At 44.3% G+C, this 21,520-nt stretch overlaps 1 long non-coding RNA gene across 4 annotated transcripts; it reads left to right on the forward strand.

The window, feature by feature from the left end:
• The first annotated feature begins 2,692 nt into the window (after positions 1–2,692).
• On the forward strand, positions 2,693–7,471 carry LOC136507884 (uncharacterized). Of its 4 annotated transcripts, XR_010771775.1 has the most exons (6): positions 2,693–3,221; positions 3,331–3,354; positions 3,614–3,744; positions 5,006–5,262; positions 6,818–6,925; positions 7,118–7,471. It is a non-coding gene; the product is annotated as an uncharacterized lncRNA (long non-coding RNA). The 4 variants fall into 4 exon arrangements; XR_010771773.1 differs by having other exon boundaries at positions 3,331–3,366; positions 3,614–5,262; XR_010771772.1 differs by having other exon boundaries at positions 3,614–5,262.
• The last annotated feature ends 14,049 nt before the right edge of the window (positions 7,472–21,520 follow it).

Raw genomic sequence — 21,520 nt, forward strand, 5'->3', positions numbered from 1 at the left:
TGTGTAGAGTACTCTTTCTATTATTATAAAACCCGAGTACGATGCTCGGGGGCTTCTGTGGACCCTAAAATTTTATCTACTATGTCTATACTCTTTATCTGAACAAGTTTACCTGTTAAAATAAAGAGTCGGGGGCTATCATACAAACATTCACCAGTCCAAAATTTTCCCGATCATGCTAGGCCAAACATATGCAACCGCTAGGACACATAGTACAGGAGACCGCCCGGGTCTCGGCTACTCAAATCCTATGACCCGCATGCAAAATGAAATGGGCCACGCAAGAAGGATAATTATAGACAAGTCAAAGTTATCGCCTCCAACAAAATACAAGTACTCATAACGGATCTAGTTCCAAAGAGCAGGACAAATGTTTAATCATGCCATTATAGGACCAACAAGGGAAGGGTAAAAGTTTTTACTCATCTTCATCATCATCAACTGAGAAACTGAGTTTGTCAACAAATGCTTGGACAGTCGGCTGGATTTCCCCGAGCAGCTTCTTAGCATCATCCTCGCTTCCACAATTATAGCCTTGCAATATCAGGCTAACATCGAGATTAGGGATGCGGCTCTTGAGGGTGCCAATCGCATGTCCAATAGCAGTAACGGCTCCTTTGGTCAACTCTCCCTCTACATCCACTCGGCGCTGTTCAGCCACTGCGAGTGTCTTCTGGAGATCATCGACTTGGCGCTCTAGGGCCGCTTTCTCTCTCTTGAGTAGCTCGGTGTACCTGCGTTGGTCTTCAAACAAGGGAAAACCAGGAGGTAAAGCCTGAATAGCGGTGAGTAGATTTATACAATGTTACAACTATTTACCTACAATAATCGTCAGGAGAATGTTTACTTCTTCCCTCAGCCGAGATGTTTCCACACCAGACTGCTTGGCCTGGTCACTAGCTTCCTTCCACAAAGCTTTGACAGACTTGCAGTTCATGGATTATGGCATCCATATGGAAAGGGTCTTTCTCTGGTAGCATCGCCTCAGCTCCTTGGGCCTTGACATCAGTTGAAAGAGCTAGGTTTTGTGGTTCAAGGACCTAGCCAGATTTAGACTCACCAGCAATCACCCCACTTGGGATTTTGGGGCTTTTAGCTGCCCTATGGTAGAAATGGATGCATCAAGAGGATACTTGGGGAGAGAAGGAACTCAAATAGTGAAGCAACAACTCACGGGTAAATGTGGACTAAGCATTTCAGCTTTCCCCCCTTCGGCCTATCGGTTTGCTAGCTGGTGGAGTTGAGACCTTCTCCTTAGTACAGACCTCCCAAACACATTCAAGGCTATCCAGTCGAGCAAATACCTTAAATAACCGACCAAAAACAATTTCTATGGGTACCTGATCACCAGTGCAGAGTGGGTTTTTGGTCTCGGCCCTCTTGGCCCCCTCGACTGATTCTCTCCAGCCTCATCTGCCGACTGGGGGCTTCGGGATTTGCTCTGACCCCTCTTCGTAAGGGGCAGGGAAACCTCCTCTGCATCTCCTTGTGATCGGGTTTCCTCTTCCCCACGACCTTAATTAGCAGGCTAGGGGGCTGGTTTCTCAGTGGACTTGGTCGGCCCCTGGGTTGCGCCCCCAACGGCTTCTCTTCCCCCCGTAGCCACGTCAGGCTTGGGGCTGGAGTGATCTCGGAGGGTGAAATTTTTCTATTTTAGCCCTTTTTATAAACTATTTCTACAACTAGACCCCTAGCATAACTATTTGCAGAAATAGACCGAAAGCTCGGCGTACTCAGACATCACGCCAAGGTATGTGACTCAGCGTTCCTTGATCAATCGCTGACCATGCCACGTCGTTGCCAGCATGGCAAACACGGCAAAGCTCGGCGTGAAGTTCTTTAACGCTGAGGTTGGCTAGCTCGGCGTTGCACAAATTCACGCCAAGATAAAGAACTTGTGAAAGCTACTAGTGCACATGCATGTCTGTACTTTATGCGTTTAATATTTTGTGAATTTCATAGAAAATTAAATATTTACGTGAGATCAGCTTTATTTAGATTCATGATGTGGTTATCTATTATATCTGAAAATAATAAACTAGTAAACTCTAGAAATTTTGTGAAACTTATAGAAAGATAAATATAAATCCAATTGACATGAGTAATTTCATTAGAACCATAATGTTATTCTCTACGTAGGGGTGCAAATGGTACAAATATTTTCCGATAGTCTCCGAGTCCAAATCCATTTAGAGGAGTTCTAATCCGTCCATATCAGAGTCTGGATATTCAAAACATCTGATACCATATCCATATTCAAATACTCAAATCGCATACTTACGATGTCAACATCCATTCGTATTCTATTCGACGTAGCTGAGTAGCTGATCCTATCCGTATTCAAATCCGAATAGAAATAAGAAAATAAATGTAATATCAGCCTTATCTGTCCGTATCCGATTCGTTTGCACCCCAATCTCTACATGATAAAAAAATATGCATTGACAAAATATTTGCCAAAAATTCTAGAAATAATTTTGGGAAGAAAGCTAGTTACCTTGTGCATGAACTATCACGTACGCGCATATATATAAGCTAATCTAAAGTCTAAATTCGTTGTGGCCACGGCGCGGCCTCAGGGTGGCCACGTCGTTCAAAATTTTCTAGAGCGTCAGATCCTCAATCCAACGGTGCTGCTGCTCTTCCTATGCCAAATATATACCGGCTGAAACCGGCTCCAACCCTAGCTCTCTCTCCCGTCCACATCCGCCTCTCTTCCCTCCCCCTTATCTCTCGGCGGCGGCTAGGGCGGGCCCAGTCGCGCGCGTCCGGGCGAGGGCGCCACAGCTCCCCGGCAAAGGAGGCCTGAGCCCCGACGGCGACCGGAGCACCGGCTCGCGCGGCCCCGATGGCGGCCTGAGTGCTGTCTCCCTCCGCTCCTTGCCGCGGTGGCCCGAGCGGCGGGCCGAGCTACGGCACGCCTGGCCCCGACAGCGACCGGAGCACCGGCTCGCGCGGTCCCGACGGCGGCCTGAGTGCCGGCTCGTGCAGGCCCGGCGGCAGGCTTAGCGCAGTCCCGCGCGTCGTCCCCATCCCGCGCTGCATCTGCTGCTTCCCCTACCTACACTCTGCTGCGTTGCCTCCATAGCAGCTCTGCTTGTTGCCAGGGAGGCTGCGGCTTAGCTGCTTAGGGGCACGCCGCCCCTCCTCGGACCGCTGGGATAGCCACGCTAACGTCGGATCTGCCGTGGCTCAGTCACACGGCGCATCTTCCATGAGAGGTGAGTAGGGCCGTCACTCTATTGTTCCATTTTTTCCTCTGCACATGTATATAGTAATTATATCTGGTGTGGTTGTTTTTATTTCCTGAATTTTGGCATTGCTTTGCAGAACAAATGGCGGAGTTCATGAACTGTATGGTCTATGGTGATGAAATTACTTTGTATCTTCTTAATTAATGTGCATCTGGAAAGGAAGAACGTCTCTATAGCTTCACTACTACATGTCCTATACCTGATTTCATAGTTTGTTTTAGACTTTTAGCTATATGCTATATAGATTCCTGTGAACTTGAAAGATATGATGATTACTATTCCTTCCTGAACTTGACTTTGGATTCGTAAATTTTAGTAATAAATAATCCAATGGTCTAATTTATTTTTTTTTCTTGCAGAGAAATGGCGCATGCTCTCTTTATTTGTCCGTGACTTGATCCAGAATGCTCAGGACAATGGACCGATACGGGACTCATGATGGTGGGAAATGGCTGCAAAGCTCAAACTGGTTGTCGTTAAGCAGTGGGAGGTAGACTAAAAGCAATCATTCTCTACATTATCTGTTCTTAAGATTGTCCTTTCATCTTTGGCAAATAATATTATTGAAGAAAAGGCATTGCCTGAAAATTCACATGTCATAGGAACTAATTAACTATTTCACATATTGCCATTTAGTGTTTCGTGACACGTGAAATTAGCTTCAGAGATAGCTAATAGTCTTATTCAATTGAAAGGATGTTTGATAGCACGAAGCTATGTATCTAAAAAAAGGCCAAAATGTCCTACAATTTGGAATGGAAAGAGTAGGTTACAAGGTGGATAGGCTGATGTGTGTAGAACCATGCTACTGATAGGTATCTTTTGAATCAAAGTAATGCATTCCAGATTTTTTTATGGTTATAGAAGTTTCCGGGCATCTCATCTATGACTGTGAGAGAGGCCATTTTTGTTTGTGTAATGCGGGGTTCTGTGGCTACAGGTACTATCGAGGTCTGTGGCTATCATAGCTTTACAAAGTCGCATTTCATCTAAAGGTCGCCTAGATCATTTTCTCAGACATCTTAGTAGGCAACCATATTTACAGTTACCAATGTTGGTTCAACAGTTCTGCTCTGTTTACCAGACGGAGTCTTTGTGCGTCTCACACAGAGGACTATTAATCATATATGAGTGGCTAATTTATTTTTCTACATAATCAAAAGTTTGGTCCTAAGATGTTAGTGTCTCGAGTAGAAGAGAAAGAAGGATTCCATATATTAGTGTGTCCTTGAAAAATATTCACGGTGTATACTATGTTCTTAACATTGCCACCTGAATTATTCTTTCTTGGAAGCAAAAGCCTTGCTGCTTCTGTCACATGGTCTTTTTTATATCTTTTTAGGTTCTTGATCTGCCAAGTGTGAACTATGATATTAGTTTTGTAATGTTTTTCGTCTTTACATGGATGAAAAATATAGAAGCATTTCAGTTGCGAGATATTTCTGTGTGTTTTTACCTTTTTTTCTTTTATTCTCTTCAATCGAATTTTGTTCTCACCACATTTCCTATATATGACTCACATTTTTGTAAATTTGATATATGATGATAGCTGTTGTTAATGTTAAAACAAAAGGGTTGGAGCGTGGAGGACCTCACCTGCATCTACAGTGGTCCCGCTTCTCCTTTGTTAATTTTTACCATAAGAAATAACCAAATTCCTATAACCCTTGTTTTATTATGCGTTTATGATTTGGCCCTAACAAAAGGGTTTTGTGATTGTTTTGCAATATTTCCAATGTCTTTGATGACAGGTAGGTAGGGACTGTCTCTCACAAGTTTTTCATTCTCCATCTGTGGACTTTCAGCACTAACAGTACAACGGTTGCACCAAAAAAATGTTAGTAAATTGACTAATGCTCACTATGTAACATGAGAAACATTTCATATGTTGCTTGAGTGGTGCACCACCAGAATTTTGATGATGGCATCGCCCCTGCCAAGGAACTTCTGAACCATATTTCAATAGACATATGGTATCAAACTAACTGGATTATGGTGTATTAACTTGGTAAGCTCCTTCATCCATTTCCTACTTAAGCATTGCTGCCTTGTGTGTTATGTCAAAGCAGTAGTGTTGTTTTTAATCCGGGATATAAATGAGTTTGCATGACTAGATATTTTGCTCAGCTCAAATGTGTATCTCGTGCTATACTAGATATTTTGTTTATCATTATCTTACCCCCTTCTTTTCGCCTTCTTTCTTCCTCCTTTTTCTTCTTGGTTTTCCTTCTTGTCATCACCAGCTACATTGATTTAGGAATACATAGTTTCACTTTTTTAGCACCTCCTCACCTTCAGTGCCATAGTTTCCCAATTTTGTATCCCTTTCCTGTTTTATTTCACAGCTTATAAAAATCCTTTACCAAACTAATGATACTGATGTGTCATATCAATCTACGAATATATCAGTGCAAACAATGCTTGTTGCTGCTATTTAATCTTTTCATTCTAGAGGACGAAACTTTTTATAACAGGTACTGCCTATGCCACTCTCATAAAAAACTTCCGATCTATCAATCTTGGTGTCCTATAGATATTGTTTACTACTAAATGGTCACTTCAAATTGTTGGATTGCTTCAGATTTAAAAAGAACATTATTTCAGTGGAAACAACAATTGTAAAGTTCTCTTTGCATGGTAAATATTTCTCTATAGGTATCTTATATTTCTCTACTGGTGCTGCTATTTTTTCTCTGAATACATATAATCTATTGGTTCCAAAGACAATATCAGTTAGTAAAAATGTACGACCCCCTCATCCTTTTACTACATTGCAAGCAGTTAGAGGTTATTGTCTGTTATAAGCTAGCTAATTTAGTGTAGAGCATGGCCAAATACCAATTATGGAACAACTTCTAATATGTATATGTGCCCCCGTTTTAATTAGACTGTCAAGGGAACTGTGTTGGAACTGAGCTTTGCATATATTTTACATTGTGAATAATGTCATCTTCATGGCTCATTGGCCTAAGCCTAACTATAGTTCTTAGATCTTAATGCATTATGATCTTAGGTTGAGTTCATGCTAGATATATTGAGGTTACGCATTGCATTTATTGTACGTTTTTTTCTATGAGTATTCTTTTTCTGGTGTTTCAAAATTCATGAGAGAATAAAAGGGCTTCTACCAAAGTAATTCATGAGACCATATATTTGCATAGTGGTCATCTATTGTAAAAAGTGCTTGGCTGCTGATAAACTTGAGAGCATAGAAGTACCAATATAATTGATCCTTAAAATATTCGTGCAACTTACTAAACATATTTTAATCTTGCCAATAGATATAATCAGGCTGGAAATGTAAACAGGATGTAATCAGTTCTGTTCTGAAAAAGTTAGATTTTGCAGAGCACTGAAACCTTATTGCCTCTTCTTTAGCCTCTGATACTAAAGTGGGCTCATGGATTAGCTTTATTTTATTTTCTGTCCCTCCGTTAGATAGTTTTATTTTCTACGCGTTGATTTGGCTGCTACAGATTCACCATCCTTATGTTATACACTATTAGGTTATAGCATCAAGTCATTTCTAACGTCTCGCAAAAACTATTCTCTCTAATACACAGTCGACCAGGGATTCAACTTGCCAAGATGCTATGGCGGCGGCTTCACCAACCAGCCTTCAGACTCTGACGACGAAGTTACAGGTTGGGGCTCTCCCTCTCAGCCACCAGGTAAATTCCCACTCCGTAGCTAAGTGCTAGAAATATTTATATCAGTCCCAGTGCTACGATCTTTATTGTTGTTACCACACATGCATATATCATTGTACGTGAGATAACAATACTTACTTTTTCCCTTGATTGCTATATTATAATTGGACTGTGGTATATCCAAAAATAACATCTGCTATGTTGACCTGGCAGGCTTTTGATAAAATTGCTGTTGTGAATCTGATGATGCTATGCTGGCCTGATTACCAAGCAAGGAGCACCACCAATCGAAAAGCGTCCTGTCCAACAGAAACATGATCGTCTCTTCATGTGATAGTTAATGAGACTATGCATGTGTAATATAATATGTTCTACTGTTATAATCTACAGACTTTTCATGACTATGCCTTTGTGTGAGCTGTGTTAGGATCCAAGTTCTTAGCACTATGCAGCTTAGCCAGTACAGCTAACCTTCTCAATTATTGGTCTGTTACGTTCGACCTTTGTGCTGGTTATCCTAATTTGGCTACCCCCTTGCTAGATGTATAAATGACTTCATCCTCTTCATGTTTGCTGTTAAACTGATGCTCCATACTTATCGCGTTTCCTCCTCTATCTTTAGGTATCTACTAATCAAATTACATTGTTAGAAAAGCTCTGCGGTGCCAACCCGCGCGCAGGGGCGCGCACCTATCACTAGTAATGGTGAACAGACATGCCCATCCAGACCGATTGATGCTCTCGCATTTTTTTAGAAAGGCCGGTATGCAAGGTTCCACAGCCATTTCGAGGCATACGCGACGCTGGGATTTCGAACGGCCAACACTGAGTATGCTAGAACTGATAATCACTGTCGAATTAGAAGTCCCCATCACTATCGAATGGTTTATGGCAGAGGATAGCGTGTTCTGGCGTTATGAGTGATAATAATTAATACCGCACTATTTGTTGTTGCATGCAATGTTTCTATTGTGAGAGTGCCTAAGAAATGGGTCCAGAGGAAATATTCGTTAAGTGCAACTCCCCGCACGAGAGGATATTAATTAGCAGCTCAATTGGATTTATAGCTAATGCGAACATATAGTTAAAATGTGCCCATGTGTGTTGTGATGATGAGTAACTGTCAAGAGATGATCAAGCTGCTAGACCGGCTACGAAGACGGCTAAGCTAGCCTCAGGTTCTTGTGCCAGGCAGATAAGGGCCAAGCTAGCTGTTGGGACACAGATACCTTGGTCGCGAAGACTAACTCGCCTTTCTATAACTCCTTTGCCATGCACCTGGATGGAATTGCAAATCATTATCATAGTTCTCATTTTTAGACAGAGATTCGACAGAAATCTTTGCTCGCGACAGCTTGGCCATGCGAAGGCTCTAGACTGGCGGAGACCCACCGACGAAGACCCATGGCTGAACCCGAGGCCAAGCATGGGAAAGCATGGCGAAGGCCGCCAGACGGAAGACGGAGAGGCGAGCTGAAAGACGGGAAGAACTGGGCAGAGGCTCACAGCCTCCGCCCATCACATGTTTGGCTCCAAGGAAGGTCACAAGATACGAGGCTAATGGGCGACATCCACTAAGCTCATGGCTAAAGCCCATGAAGGCAAGGCAGTGGGGGGAGAGAAGACTCAAGATGCCCCTAGAGGCTAGACCTAGTACGGGCATATCCTAGGAATATGCCCGGTAGGTTGTAGGGTAAAGTTGTAAACTAACTCCCTTGTGTACAGTGACCTATAAAAGGGAGAAGCAAACCCATGTAAAAGAAAGGGAGACCTTAGTGTTCTCACTTGAGTTCAACCTTCGCTCATTTGAAGGCCCTCTTGAGTCTTACCTTGCTGAGAACCGTTTTCCCAACACCAGCTCTGCAGTCGGCTAAGCCGACTTGGGTGTGAAGAGTCGGCTAAGCGGGGTGGGGAACCAGCCTAGCCGGCTTGCCTACTGCTAGGTGTTCCTTTGTTGCGGTTTTGTGTGTTCCACCGGGTTTCTCGCTGTCCTGCCTTAGTGTGCATTCCGCTATGTTCTCTAGAGTTTTCTAAGGACATCCAGTCACCAGTTGACTCGTGTGCAGTTCACATTGATGTTTTGCAGTTTATGTGGGCGGTATTGGGACAACGGCCAATTTCACCCGAAATCTAAATCGGCTCTCATTTAAACCCCTCTAGTCGCCTTTTCTCCTGTTTCTAATTTTATATTACAATAATATGTTTTGGGGAAAGAAATTGGGAACCTTACGAATTTGTATCAAGCATAATAGATGACATTATCAATCTAAATAAAGCTGATCTCACGTCAATATTTAATTTTCTATAAAATTCACAAAATATTAAACGCATAAAGTACAAACATGCATGTGCACTAGTAGCTTTCACAAGTTCTTTAGCTAAGCGTGAATTTGTGCAACGCCGAGCAAGCCAACCTCAGCGTTAAAGAACTCCACGCCGAGCTTTGCCGCGTTTGCCACGTTGGTAGCGACATGGCATGGTCAGCGTTAGATCAGGGAACGCCGAGTCGCATACCTTGGCATGGTGCCTACGTACGCCGAGCTTTCGGTCTATTTCTGCAAATAGTTATGCCAGGGGTCTATTTATAGAAATAGTTTGTAAAAAGGGCTAAAATAGAAAAATATCACTCTCGGAGGGAACTGGGCCTCGGTTTAGCTTGTTGTCGACCTGGGCCTGCCCGGTTCCAGCTGCTCGGGGTTCTCATCCCCCTCGTCATCACCAATATCCAAGCTCCCAGGAATAATTCTCGAGGAGAGTTTCACCTGATAACAATTCAGTATTTTTACCCATATATGTCGAAAAAGCAAGGAGATTGCACCTTTACCTGGGGAGGAGGGTTCTCGGCAAGGTACGACTCAGGGACGCCGCTCCAATCCGGATGACTAACGTCAAGGATCTCCTTGATCCGATGGGCGATCTCTTTATCCAAAACTTCTATCATGATGTAGTGGGTTAGAAATTGTTCATTCGACAATAACATAAAAAGCCCGAGCTTGAGCAAGTTCTAGAAAGGTCCTTACCTTTGACCGACTCTCTGTTCGGGTCAAGAACTCCTTTGTAAGAGTAGGCAGGGTCCCGATTCTTCAAAGGAACCACTCTCCACTTGGCAAAAGTCTCGACCACATGCGCTGCCGATAGTCTAGCTTCTCGAAGCTTCCGAATGCGCTTAATGTGGCTCTTCATCTTTTTCGGTGAGTGTGGTAGTCGCCTTCCACAGCTCATTGACGAGGGGCATGAGGCCTTTTCCCTTGATCACGTTCTCACCAGGAATATGAATATAAAACCATTTCGCCCCATACCCCTTCTAGGAGGACTTGATCGGGAAATGGATATACTCATCGGCCTTTCTCAAGGAAAAGCCAACTGACCCGATCGCTAGATTCTTGGAATAGTACACAGCCAAGTAAAAATAGTGCCATAGGTCGAGATATGGCTTAACACCGAGCTAGGCCTCACATAGAAAAGCAAAAACGCTAAGCAAGGAAGTGTTTAGATGGCGAAAATTTTTGCAAAATGCTACTGTAGCACTTTTCGTTATTATTTGACAATTAGTGTCCAATCATAGACTAATTGGCTTAAAAAATTCGTCTCGTGAATTTCGTCTAAACTGTGTAATTAGTTTTATTTTTTATCTATATTTAATGCTTCATGCATGTGTCCAAAGATTCGATGTGATGAAAAATCTTGAAAAATTTTACAAAATTTTCTGGAACTAAACTGGACCCAAGGCTATGGCGTTAGGCAACAGGTGGGCAATCTCAATTCCGTAGTGCCTGCAAACTCGCTTCAGGAACTTCGACGGATACACCCGGAAGCCACATTGAAAATGCACAATAAAAATAGCGACTTGATGTGTATCAGGAGTTGAATGTGTATCAGGGGTTGAATGGGCCTCACCTTCGGTGGCGACCCACTCATAGATCTGTGGATCTGGCAACATACCCCGCTCCCTTAGCTTCTCCAGGTTCTTCTTCGTCGTGGTCGACGGAACCCAGTATTTATCGGGATCCACGACCTTCGATGGCTACGATGTATGAGATTTCTTGACCTCAGCACTTGCCTGGCTCGAGGCACTCGCATAGTCACCGAACTGTTGGGTGTTGGACGCCATGGCGACGGAGGAAAGCGAGGAAACGAAGAAAGGGGTGAAAAGTGAATTTTAGTTCCTCAAAAATTTTGCAAAATTTTTCACATTCCTCGTCACATCGAATCTTTAGACGCATACATGAAGTATTAAATATAAATAAAAAATAAAACTAATTACACGGTTTAGATGAAATCCACGAGACGAATCTTTTAAGCCTAATTAGACTATGATTGGACACTATTTACCAAATAACAACGAAAATACTACAGTGACCATTTTACCAAAAAATTTGGAACTAAACTGGCCGAAGCAGTGTGAGGGTTTAAATGCAAAGCAGGAGAATGGACACACTAGTTGCCACCGAAGCAGTGTGAGGGTTTAAATGGCCGCCTGGTCCGCACAATCCCAAAAAAATCCGCTCGGCAGCCGCGGCGTGTTCCTCGATTCTCGCTCCAATCGTTATCTCCAAGGTAAATCTTAATCCTTTCGTTAATAATCAAAAAAGGAAAACGATTATTGCTTTGTGAAATAACAGAGATCAAATATTTCTGGTGCATCTGTTTAAACGAGCGAAGATTTGTTAACCTGATTGATTGAGGGAAACAAAACTAATCACCGATAAAAACGTGGCGTCGAAATAAACTTAATTCATGTTTTGCTATGTGCAACATATGATCGAGACTTTCTTCGCTGCCGACATGCTGGACTCTGGCAAGTCTAGGGGCTTGACGGGTGACTCGCTGACGGTAGAATCGGCGCTTGCGGATACTATCGGGTCCTCGATTGGCTCGATCTTCTCAACCACAGCTTCCCCATGACAGGGGAGCGCCGGGACCGAGGGCAGGACCACCGAAAGGTGCGGATGACGACATCGGCGCTGGTAATGCTAGGGTCACTGGCAGCAGCGCTGGAGATGGAGACGATGGCGTTGAGGGAGGTGGAGGCAACAACCCGCTGGACTAGCCGGGCGAGTCGCTGAGAAGCAGGCGCGGAATCTTTGAGCGATGGTGGCCGGCGGTCTTCTTCCTCATGTTGGATAGTAGGAAGGGGAGGTACTGTTTAGACCCTAGTTAAATAGGATCCGAGTTTTGGTCACATGGAGAACTTAATCGCCATCCCTGATTAAAAAACTATAATAAATCTGTGCCACGCACAATTCTCAGGAGTCGAGCCGACACTGCCACTCGAGTGTCTACGACTGCGCGCCGCCTGACTTGCGTGGAGAACACATTGACAAGAAAAGGTGACCCAGGCATGGCATTGTTTAGGCCCTATTTGGTTTCCATAAGTCAGATGACTTATTAAGTTAGGTGACTGAAAACTAGTGATTTATAAGTCATATCTGTTTGGTCGTAGATGACTTATAAGCTCATGCCTGTTAAGTGAAATGTGTAGGCCCCATGCGGAAAAGGATGACTTATAAGTTTTAAGCAGGGGTGAACCAGCTTATTTCTTATAAATAGGGGTGACTTATAAGTTGATGGTGTTTGACAAAATCAGTCACTTATTTCACTTTTTAACTTATAAATAGATGATTTATTCGGAAGCAAACAAGCCCTTATTCAAAGCTCATCTACCAACCGTACAACGCTTTGACTTCTAATCGTCTGCTTTCGTAGAAGGGTGGATACTTGGAATTTTCCCAAGGCCATGTTTAGTTTCCCCCAATTCCAAATTTTGACACTATGCAAAAAGAAGATTCCCCATCACATCAAACTTGCGGTACATGCGTGGAGTACTAAATGTTGACAAAATAAAAAACTAATTGCACAGTTTTGTTGTACTTTGCGAGATGAACGTTTTGAGCCTAATTAGTCAACATTTGAACAATTATTACCAAATAAAAACAAAACGGCACTGTAGGTATAGTGCCGCTACAGTGTTTCAGGCGGCGCAGAGTCGGGCGAACTAAACGCCGCCCAAGTTTCAAGTCCAAGCACCAGACTTGGGAAAGCACGAGCATAAGAAGGTGTCAGAGTATAGTTGGCAGACAAGCTCACGGGCTATTGACGGTGTCATACACCTAGGTACCCTGACCACGGGACCTACCGAGTATAGAGTCCGGATCAAAGAAGACCCAATGGCCCACGACGCCTAATTCAAGGAAGGATATCCTAGGATTACACAAAACTCCAATTAGGGCATAACTTCTTAGCTTGTAGGGCAAATTGATCCTAGATATAAATAGCTGGGTAGACCCCCTGTTGTGATCATCAAATCTCTGATAGGCATAGCCACATTGTACTTGTGATCTCGCCAAATACAGAATGCAAAGCAGTAGCAACTGGACGTAAGGCTTTTACTCGCTTCCCAGGGGCCCAAACTAGTATAAATCTCATCTCCATCTGTGATTGATCTTTGCACCAAGCGGGGTTCTCTAAGAACCAAATATCTACCGGCTAAAACACTGACACCTGTGTTTTGCATATCCTGTGTTCCAAAGGGACTTAATCTATGTGGCTTATTGTTCATCATCGAACTCAAGTTTGATTCCTTGCAATCCGAGTACTAGCATTGTGCTTTCCTTAGTTTTCTAAGTGTGCAGTTTGGCTTTTGTTTCAATGTATACATGGTAAACGTTAAATATGTGTGCCTTATTGTTCACCACCATATCATACTGAGGTCTTCGGGTGGTAATAAGACCCAGCCACCGGTGATGGTACCGTGCAGTCACCGCCGCTTACTTGCAAAATTTCCAATCCCACGTTTGAGGCCTCCCACGCGGAATTACAAAGTTTTGATGAAATTTGAATTCCCGCGGCTCATAAAAGTTATGCAGCCCGCCCACAACCCACCTCTCCTCCCTCCTCTCCACACACATACCTTTTCTCATCCTAATTGTTACTATCCCTCAGCACCACTCCTGGTCACCACTACTCAGCGACGACACAAGCCATACTCACCTCTTTGCAAGCTACCACTCGCCGACAGGACAGCTCGTGCTCCGCGCCGGTGCACATCACCGGCTTGACCGCACAAATCCATAGACGACCGAGCTGCTGCTATCACCGGCGTTGCCACTCGTGGTCACCGCCTCCAAATCTAAAGACAAGTGTAATATCCCTTACTTCCATCACCATCTGTTCTCATCGAAACTCATCTCGTTAGTAATGTTGTTTATTGATGTAATTCCATGGCAGGGCAGCCTCATCTCTTTGGTGGGTCATGTCCTGGCTCTTCTAGATAAAGGAGGCCCCCAACAAGACGAATGCAGTGGGCAGCCTCATAGACAATGTGCTTGTCGATGAAAGCATCTAGGCCCCTAATTGGGTTTCGGTGATTAATGACAATACGTGATTACTGTGACTAACATATGTTTTACAGAAACAATTGAGTTAGGTCATGGTAATGGAGATTGATTGGGCAACTATGGTTGTCATGCCCCTACGATGGAAATCATTTTCGGTTTTCAAATGATGGACGACAAGGTTAAGGATGGACTAGTTCTAAGTGTCGATTGGAGTTGGAGAGACACTTAGAGTAGTTTAGGACTTTGTTTTTCCTTTGGCCGTACTATTAAGGAGGGTATGAACGGGTAGCTTGACCTAGGTGAGTCTAGTGAGTTAGGTGTGGTGCACACTTGTTAAAACTAGCACTAGGTAGCTCCATAACATCCCTTTGATCCAATGGAGCAAACTTCATTCACAAATGTTCGAGAGTTGGAAGTGAATGGAGGGTCAAATACTGACCAAACACTAGCTCCGGTGTGATCGGACGCTGGCTCAGAGTCCAGTCAGTTCATTTGATCAAGGTGAAAGCATCTGGAAGTGACCGGACGCTGCAAGGTCATGTCACCAGACGCTGAGGGCCAGCGTTCGGTCGACTCCAATAAGGTCCCAGAGAGGGAGAATCCAGATCGAACGTGTCCGGTCAATACTGACCGGACGCTGATAAGGTTCCGGCTACTGACTGGACGTTGCTCAGCAAGTGATCGGACACTAGGGGTCCAGAGTTCGATCAACATCAGTAAGGTTCTAGTGAGGGTAAAACGTGACCGGACGCGTCCGGTCAGTGCTGACCGGATGCTGGCCAGCGTCCAGTCAACACTTAACCACTATAGTTCAGGGTTACTGACCGGTGCGTCCGGTCAACATGATCGGAGCATCCGGTCACCCCGCAGAGGCACATAACGGTTCGTTTTTTAGCCAGTGTTATAAATACAACCTCTGCTCATGTGTGGGGGTACTTTTTGCTCATTCCAACAGCTGAGAAACACCTTAGAGAGTGCCAAGAAGAGCAAGGTCCTAGTGAGGTGATTGAGATTTGAGAATCCTAAAGAGAGCCCTCATTAGTGAAGATCCAGAGTAGCAAAGTGTGCATCCACCTTCTCATTAGGCTTGTCGTGGTCAAGTGAGAGTTCGTGCTTGTTACTCTTGGTGATCGCCATCACCTAGACGGCTTGGTGGTGATTGGGAGCTTGGTGATCACCCGACAGAGCTTGTGGGTGACCCAACTCAAGTTGTGAGCGGTTGTGGGTGATTCACCACGACGGAGTGTTGAAGAATCAACCCGTAGAGAGCACTTGATCCTTGCGTGGATCAAGGGGGAGCTACACCCTTGCATGGGTGCTCCAACGAGGACTAGTGGGGAGTGGCGACTCTCCGATACCTTGGCAAAACATCGTTGCGTTCCTCCTTCTCTATTTACTTTAAGTATTTATTTTGAGTAATTCAATTCTTGTCTTTACATTCATAGAATTGCCATGCTACAGTAGGATTGGAACTTAGGTTGCAAGTCTTTTGTGCGGTAGAACAATTAGGAACACTTTCTAGGCACAAGGGGTTAATTGGGCTAACCATAGGATTTAATTATTGCAAAGAAATTTAGAATTAGCCCAATTTACCCCTCCCCCTCTTGGGCATCTTGATCCTTTCAGTCGACATCCTTAACTGCCTCCCTGGCTTCTTCTATGGAAGCTAGTGGAATGACAAACGCCACTTGACTAGCATCACCGGTGAACGACCCTCCTTTTCCTTCTCGCCCTTCCCCGTTGACAAAGTCCTGGTCTCAGATTGCTGCAGTGGCCTGATCCTCTGCTAGTGTGTTGGGCCTAATGGATTGTGTTGCTATGTTGTCTACAATCCGGCAACTGAGAAATGATCTTCCACGTAGCATCCGCTCTGTTGGTTAGGCTCGCTTGGATTTCAATCCAACAATGTCCTCACACTTCCGTGTGATTGAATTTGTGCATGAGGAGGGTGCGTGCATAGGTGTGGAGATCTACACATCTAAACTACAGCATGGATCTTTATGGAATCTTAATGGGGCAAGGGTATTGTACTATGTTCAAAATTGAGAAGTGTTTTTCTTAATGGTTTTATGCACATGCTTGACTACACTGTGATAGTTGCTATGGGTATGGAGGGAAAGACATGAAGGACAATTCCTAAACCACTTGGTGATGAAATGTCCATCCATCAAGCTTAGGGTCACTTGTGTTTGTGTTGTGCTAATTTTCACAATATGTCTAGCTTTCATTGTGGATACTGGAAGACTATGGTACTACTAAATGGAGATTAAAGCATGTTGTGAGCACGCAGGAACTATTTTTTTGGACAGAACAATATTGACATTGGTTCTAAGCTTTGTGATGCAGACTATAGAATGATTATAGCTCACCTAGAATAGAATTTGATTTTCTTTGTTGGGGAGGATAGAACACTGATTACTTATGACATGGACCATAGAAAGGTTCATGTCATCCATGCTCGTGTCATATGCTTTCGTAGACTAGGAGGCCATCTCCATATGAACAGGCCTTATTATCTTTCTTACATTCCCTTGTTCATAGAGTCAGTAGTAGAGCAGTAAAGGAGCATTTGTTGTATTTCGTTGTTACGACATGTCTTTGTTCTGGTAGGTAGTTGTTTTGATTCTTGTTGGTATTTCTTAACGTGTGCAAAAGAATCCGCAAGCGCGTGGATATGCCGTTGCAGCACTTCACCCGGAAGTATTTAGGGTATCATATTTTCATGAGGAATGGAGGTGTAAAAGTCTCTTAGCTAGTTCACCAAAGATAGCAAGAAGGAGAGTAGCTTGGGTAGTGAGGTTTTCTAAGGATAGAGATCCTAGGTTAAGATAGCTTTGGTCACTATAAACTTACTTCGAGCACCAGATATCACCTGGTCTGCCAAGCAATGCTAGCCTGTAGCTCTACACCAAACCCAAACTGGGGGGGGATTACAAGGGACAAATAGTGCTATCACCACCTACCGCCTACCCCTCAACTATGGGGAACGAGGCAAACAAAGGTAACTTCTAGCTTAGACACCACGTCTACGCTATTGGTTACTACTCTAGCGTTGGCCAAGAACTTTCATCTCTATTAGGAGTCCTCTACTAGAGTATTCATTGCTAGAATGAATGACAAACTCGCAAGTATGTAGTAAACAAGACTAACTTACTTAAGAACTCACCACCAAAGAAGAACGTGAACTCTTTACTCCAAATAGCAAGATGTTCATCGAGGTACAAGCACGAGTGATCCGACAACTCCAGAACTTCTCTTGCTCTTTCTCACTCACTCCCTATACTAATTCTAGCTAAGAAGCTAAGGTAGGAATGCAGCTTTTCTCTTCTTCCCTTCTCTTCTATAGTGTGTTGAGTGAGGGAAGCTCCCTCCTCCTTTTGTAGTGGCTAGGAGGTTGGTTTGGGGAGGAATACTCAGGGAATCACCACAAATCGCCCTTCTGAGCATTGATGGAACCACCATGCATGAGATGGGCCTGAGATGTAGTGCCAGGAGGTGCAGCCACCCCTAGGCAGCACCGTCCCCCAACCACCTTTGGCTAGCGGACTGCTTGATGGGCCTGGGCCTTGTCCCCGCATGTGTGGAGTCCAATTTCGTTAGTTATTGGCCTTTCTCCTTTGGTGTTTAGCCCATGCAAGTGTATGGTGTTGCTTTCTTCTATTTCTTGATTTGTTTTGAGCCCATCTTGATGTGTTTTCACAATTGTCCTTTGCAAATGAGTAAATCACCAAAACTCATGGAAATTGTTAGTTGTAAACCCTATTACTAGGTTCGGTGCTCATTTGAGTGGATTTTATGTAGTAGTTGGCAGTTACAAATATGAGTTAAGGACCGCCAACATGCTCCCCTACACTTAGTCCTTTGCTTGTCCTCAAGTAAAGTTTTAAGGACTAAGATGGTTCATCTTCTTGATATGTAATCCGCATACAAGTTATTCCAAACTTCACCTAAACCTGAGTGTCTACCAAAATATCTTGGGTAATTGAATAATGGAACAACGTAGAATCAAAATCTGCTTACTTCAATCTACTTAGAAACTCAGGGGTTTTATCTAATTTTGAAAATGTAAATATGGCTTTGCTCCTCGAATGATTCTCTCAAATCGCTCAAAATTTGTGTTTGGTTCCTCACCAAGGCATTTTTCTTTATGTTGCCTTCTTTTGTTCATCCTACTTCTCAAAGCTTAAGTGGAGCTTAGGTAGGTATGAAAGAGTGTAGCACACTTACCTTGTGTATGTTGTAAAATCAAATCCTGGATCCAAGGAGAGAAGTGTCATTCTCTTAGATCAAAATGTGCATGTGTGGATCATGGCAAGTGGAAAATACTCCTTTGTTTGATATTATCTTTTTCTCTAACTTTTTATTTTAAGACATGGCTATCATCATGCTTTATTTTTTCTATGAGCCTTCATGTGCTCACATTTTTTCTTTTTTTTAACTCTTAGGAACTTCATGTGTCCTCTCTCTTTTTTTTCAATACTTGGGACCTTCATGTGTCCCTATAATTTTTTCAATACTTTTTGCATAGCCTATGTCTTATTTGCTACATCATACTTTAGAGAGATCATATTTCTAGAGCATGGAGCATTTATTTGGTGGAAATGAGAGGCATGCTTTTGCGTACTTCTAGTGTAGAAGCAGCATATATATGTGGCGTGTACGCGCTTTTGATCTTGGGAGCATGATAAATCTCTACAAGGGTCACATGACTTGACAAAACTCATCACAAAGTAAGTAGCCTATGTAGAAAGGTTAAATCGTGTAAGATCATGTATGGCTTTGGTAGGAATTTTCATCATTTGAGGAGCATGCTATTTGAATTTTGATTTTTGAAAAAATAAATCCCAAGTACTCTGGAAGAAAGAGTAAGGTTCTTTTTCACCCCACTATATCACATACATCAATTACTTAGATATCATGGGTTCCCTATGCTAGAATTTGTTCACAAGTTTGGGAATATTAGTAAGGAATAAAGAGTACGCAAACTTTATCAAAAGGATAGCATGGAGATTGAGTCACATTTTATTGTCAAATTTTATACTTTTAGTTCAATCTTGAATTTTAAACATAGGGAGTGAGGATGCACAAACCGGATTTGTATGTTCTTTTTTGTGCATCTTTGTTTTGGGAGAAGTCGAGTGTTCATGTAGATCTTTTTCCCCACACTTGTTTTTATACCTGCCTTTTATTCGGAGACAAAGAAAACACAAAAACAAGTGGAGACAACAAAATTCTACTAGTATAATGTTGGAAAGCTTGATATTTATTGAATTTGAAAATGGTAAAGGCGCATTACATGATGTATAAAGGAAATAAAAGGGAAATAAACATGCGCCTAATTATTCAGGTAGGGAGGTCTAGAAGTAAGGATCGACTACATCCTCCTTCCCTATGGCTGTCGGATATCTATGTCCAGGTATCCGAGCCAAAGGATTAACGAGCATCATGTTGGCTCATCTGATGGTTAAGGACACAACTGTGGCCTCGTCTGACCCTAGGGGCTGGGCCATGCCTCGTTTGACTCCAAGGATGAGGTTTCCACCTCGTCTAACCCCGAGGCATGGGCTCCGACTCTAAGGACGAGGTTTCTGCCTCGTCCAACCCCGAGGCATGGGATCCGACTCCGAGGATGAGGTTTCTACCTTGTCTAACCCCAAGGCATGGGCTCTGACTCCTCCGACCCTAGGGCATGGGCTCTGACTTGTCTAGTCCCATGGGGAGGGCTCCACCTCATCTGACCCTCGAGGGTCAGATTCTGTCTTGCCCAGCCCCTAGGGTGAGAATTCTGCCTTGCCAGTTCCCTAGGGTTTGGATTTGCTACCAAACAAAAGCAATGGCCCCAGGATGGGACCCAAACCGCTTCAACAACTACGGCGTGGAGGCGCACACCTAGGAGCACATCTTGGGCGCGTCCTGATGTGACTGGCGGTCGTATCAGACCATGCTGGGAGACTCGCGTCGCCCACCGCGTCAATAGGCCACCACTTTGCTGGCCCACTCCCTACCTAACCACCGTCCAATGCCAGTCAACTAGTGTCAATTGACTGGCACTGTACCACTAGCCCCCTGTATGGCCTCTGTCAGGGGACCCTTTGACCATTCTATCTGCTCGGATGGGATAGAAGACAAGAACGGCGCATGACGCCCGCACATATGCTGCAGCGGCCAACAGGACCTTGGTGCGATGCCGCTGCCACCACGATCTACAGGGTCAGTGGGACCCATGTGAAGAGGAGGACGACACACCCCTGGGATCCTAATTTCTCTTTCTTTTTTCCCTCCTGTCTTCTCTCTATCTCTGGTATCCTATTCTCTCCCCATGGTCTATAAACGGGAAGGTAGGGCACTGTTCAGAAGGGGAGATCGATCGACCGATAGATCGAGCAATCGAACCACAGAGACTTGGGAGCTCCTCCCTCTCTTGCCAGTTTGTAACCCCTACTACAAACTCAGTGCTGGTAACACGAGCAGCCCGAAACTAGATGTAGGTGCATTCAGCCTGAACCAGTATAATCCTCATGTCCTCTTAGCACACCATCTGAGCTAGACGCGCAATATTAAAAAATTACTCGTTGGTGTTTACTCGAAACACCGACAGTTGACGCGCTAGGTAGGGGCCTTTTGCGCATCTCGACATCAACACCAGGCCTCGGATGGCTAGTCATGACATCAGCTGGGTCCTAGGTGTACACGTGCGTTTCGGGGACCTAGACTTCATCGTCATGGCGGAGGGAGAGCTGGCGCGAGCGCCCGTCGTTGTTAAACCCCTCCACTCCACTGGCCTCGACATGATCATCGAGGCACTTGAGGAGCTGTGGCTGCATGCGCTGGAGGCCCGCGCCTCCAGGAGTGGCCAGCTCCTCAACTTTGACTACGGGAGGTTAGAGCGTCAGCTCATCATCTTTTTAGGACCCCAACCATCCTAGGAGGGCATGTGCCACCTCACCTTCTCATTCGCCAATGTCATGGCGTAGCTTACCGGGGGAGAGCCGCTCTCCCTGGAATACCTCATCCGGAGCACCCCGACAGTGCTCCCGTTCAGTTTTTGCAATGCCGTAGAGACCATTGGCCACCTAGTGGCGCAATGCATGATTCCACCCCCCGCAAATGATGAGTTCATGGGGGTGATCGAACATGTCATAGAGTCTTTCCATGACCTCCTCGTAGACGAGCCGTATTCGCCCTCTGGCTCTAACTCCAGCAGGGGGAGCCATCACCCCTCTCGTGAATGCTTCATGATAGGTACCCCCGAGGGACATGTTGAAAGCATCCATGAGGA

The sequence above is a fragment of the Miscanthus floridulus genome, chromosome 15, assembly GCF_019320115.1.
Source record: "Miscanthus floridulus cultivar M001 chromosome 15, ASM1932011v1, whole genome shotgun sequence".
Taxonomy (NCBI): domain Eukaryota; kingdom Viridiplantae; phylum Streptophyta; class Magnoliopsida; order Poales; family Poaceae; genus Miscanthus; species Miscanthus floridulus.